The 3,832-nt window shown below is 33.4% G+C and overlaps 1 protein-coding gene across 1 annotated transcript in view; it reads left to right on the top strand.

Annotated features, from left to right (window-relative positions):
* The window catches only part of LOC18027290 (shaggy-related protein kinase zeta), an 11,596-nt gene that overhangs the window by 1,802 nt on the left and 5,962 nt on the right, over window positions 1–3,832 (top strand). The gene's annotated exons all lie outside the window — the stretch shown is intronic.

Below are 3,832 nucleotides of genomic sequence, written 5' to 3'. Positions count from 1 at the left end.
TCATACAATAGCATACAATAGCTTAGTAGAAAAGAGAAGCTGAAACAATACACATACTACTTTATGACCTCCAGGTTTTCCATAAGTGGATGCCTCCAGAAGCCGCTTCTTCAATCAATATTCACCGAGTCTACGTTGCAGCTTTCTGTTTTCTTAATTCTTAGAGTGGTTCTTAATTCTTAGAGTGGTTCTCTCTGTTTGGACCTGCACTGTTCAATGATGCTGAAGCTTTTTAACTGACATGTGTTATATTTCCTTGTCTAAAAGCTCGAAGCATGTGCTCATCCATTTTTCAATGAACTCCGTGAGCCCAATGCTCGTCTTCCAAACGGCCATTTTGTATAAAATATGAGTTGGTTAAGATGGTGCAGTGGTCTATGAAAAATGTGTTTATTTGCTATGTATTTCTCATATTTTATTTTTAATCAACATTATATTATAGAATTAGCTTTCTTTAAACAACTTAAAATAGAACAAAGGAAAAAAAACTTCAGAATTACATTTACGATTAACTTCATCTTCAATAAAAAAGAACAAATGGAGACGAAAATAATTTATACTTTTGGTGAATAAATATCTTGGCACCACCGTTTTTCCTGGAACAAAGACAGTTGTCAGTGCAGGAGAAACTACAATCGCAGCCAGCTCTGTTAGCGTAAATCATAAATGGGAAGACAGATTTAGAGGAGTACTCATAGCATAAGGGTTCCTGATATCATCTATGTCATTGTATATAGATTTTGATGGTTAGGCCTGCTGGGTATATAAGCTTTGACAGCAGGCCTAACCATCGACGGCATACTTTTTAAGTGTTTTCGCAAACCTCGTTCTTGCACTACCCATCTCGGGTTGCCATTGATTCTAACTAGCTTAAACTTATACACTCCAAAACCAGACTTCCCCACATCAGGCCATGCAATTTGAAATCTTATAGACACCATCATAGACATAAACCTTAGACCTAACACTGTTCTCATACTTGGTTTATGTCTATGATGGATTATGTAAAATTTTAGATTGCTGGCCCGATGTTAATCGCAAGAAATTAGGTCAGAGATCTTAAAGATTTCTGATACCATGTAATGAATTGGAAAAGTGTATGTATATTATTGATTAACAAAGGTAGGATATGTATGCAAGTATGTAAAGTCTAAACTTAATAGGAGTACTTAGAATAGATTACACAAAATCTCGTAGAAGTTATCTTTCCTTATCTCTATATGGGGAAGTCTGGTTTCGGAGTGAAAAACTAAGATTACATGTACTTGTACTCTTTCATATTTGTAATAAGTTTCATCATTACTAGAAAGAATCTTGAGATTTTGAATTTTTCATCAGTTTCCATAGTTTTAGATGGAGTGAACAATGTATATATAGATTTTTTTTCCTAATTTTTCTTTCGTAAATTAAGCTTATCTTTTTGTAAAAGATTATTGGAAAATCTCTTCAACACCAAACATAGACAATAATATGAGTATTATTTTGTCCACTACGCAAGATTGGTAAAGAATCATCTACAAATGAAAAATTACATACAGTTATGCTGTTTTTTATAATTATTTTTTTTATATTGTTAACATTTTTTCCAATTCAGAAATGGATTTAACTTTTTTTTTTCTCTGCAAAAATCTGCAAATGCTATCAGTTGTTACCCAAATTAAAAAACGTGTTATCACTATACACTGTACTTTAATCAATTTGTATATCTGATCCGGTAACAATACTAATATCCAAAATTAGTTGTATCAGTTATTGTTAATGGATTGGGAGGTTATCAACACTTTTCAAGTATTCACTTCACTGCTAATATCAAGTAATGAGTACTAATTACGTGATTAACGTTCTCATTGGAGCGTAAGGCTTACGCGCTCTATTTGCATGTGGGTCCACCTTGTATTTTTGAACAATTCTAAAGTAGGGTCTACTCCAGTAGGATTATGAGCACAAGCATGAAGGAGGAAGAACGAGCCTTCCGGAGCATTCTATGAGAAAAGGCGTAGAAGATAATTAGGATGCTATTAACAAGATTAAGATGTAAATATGCTTGCCGAAGAAGTTGTTCTTGCTAACTTTCACATCGTCCATTAATCCTGAGAAATTCAAGCCCTTGGTTTCGGGATGATAGTAATGATATGTCTTCTGAGGGACATCTGCATCTCTCCAGATGTTGTGGTGGCTGTTCACAAAAGACAACATAAGCTACTGCTATTATGTGGAAGCAAAAGAAGCTTGGCCACACTTACAGAGTACACGGTTTTGAATTAACATTGGAAATGATCAAAGTTAACTGCATGAAACTCACTTGGACCAGTTGGTACAGGAATGTAGATCTGTGAACCGGGACAAAAACGTTTCTGGAAGTCTGCAAACAGTCGGCATGCTCCAGTTCCAGACAGAGCTTGAACTGCAGCTATTCTTTTGTCTTTGATAAATTCAGAGTCGTCTCCATAGGCAAGCTTCAATGTTTCCTCCACCATTTTGACACTCCCTCCCATAGGAAGGTACTCCTTTTAGTACAATACATATAGTTCAGATCAGTTTTACTTTGATTCCAAGAAGAAGAAAAGAAGATAGCAGCAAAATAATCCTTTCTTCACAGGAACTTCACCAATTAGCATAAACATAAAAACTAGCTCATTTGAGGAGTAAAAAGAAACCAAGCAATCTTACATGAAAGAGCTCCCAGCAATCCTTCGCTCAGCTTCTCTGACACATTCCAAGACAACAGGCTTGCCATTATCATCATGATAAGCTCCCTAAAATTGATTTCCAGTTCAGGGCATAAGTAATACAGATAGCTTCATCAACCAAAAGCAAACAGCTCTACGCTTAACTCCTAACAATTTCAGCTCAATGGGTAAAAAAGCGCCAAAAATGTTTCATTTCTGTTTATACCCACCAAAAGCCTTCTAGCCTAGTGATATAAAAAATATTGGATTAAGAGATAAGCGCATAAAATAAATGTAGAATAAAATCATTAGAAAATATGCATAAACCATCGGTAAGCAGATAAATATATTTTAAAAATATATATTGGACTATGAACTGATATTTTAATATACAGTACTAGATATATGTCTATAGTGACTAACAATAATTTACAAAAAAAAAAAATACACAAAAGAATATAGATAAGTGATCATTGAAATACATGTGATATTAATATTTGTTAAGAGTAATTTAATATTTAAAATGACACAATCGTTTTACCAAAATTTTGTACGTATAGGAAATGATAGAAAACATTTACTTATAAAATTTTAAAAATATATATTAGAAAAATAAACCCGCGTGTACATGTAGATGATCATCTAATAGTTATATAAAATAGCAGAACTGTATGTATTTCTAACTCGTAGATAATTCTTTACCGATCTTGCGTGGTGAGAAAAATAATACTCATACTATTGTCTATGTATGGTGTTGAAGAGATTTTCCAATAATCTATTACAAAAAATAAATTCAATTTGCGAAAGAAAAATTAGGAAAAAAATCTATATATATGTTTATTTGACTAAAAATTACGGAAACTGATGAAGAATTCAACAAAACCAGGATTCTTTCTAGTAATGATAAAACTTATTACAAATAAGAAAGAGTACAAGTACATGTAATCTCAGCTTACAATGAACCTGCTCACTACTTAGCAAAAAATGCTTTTTCCAACAATGTCTTCTAAACCCTTTGATCTGTTACTAATAACCCCAGAAGAAGCAGCATGTTTTGCAGCCAAATGAGAATTCTGGATTAAACCCACATCTCTGCATCTCGTTAAAGTTCAGGTTCCATGCATTTTCATTGCTGGATGCTTGTGATGATTTGGTGGCTGATG

The sequence above is a fragment of the Eutrema salsugineum genome, unplaced genomic scaffold (genome assembly GCF_000478725.1).
Source record: "Eutrema salsugineum unplaced genomic scaffold, Eutsalg1_0 scaffold_10, whole genome shotgun sequence".
Classification (NCBI taxonomy): domain Eukaryota; kingdom Viridiplantae; phylum Streptophyta; class Magnoliopsida; order Brassicales; family Brassicaceae; genus Eutrema; species Eutrema salsugineum.
The sequence above is the reverse complement of the archived record's forward strand: the minus strand, read 5'-3'. Positions and strand labels throughout refer to the sequence as shown.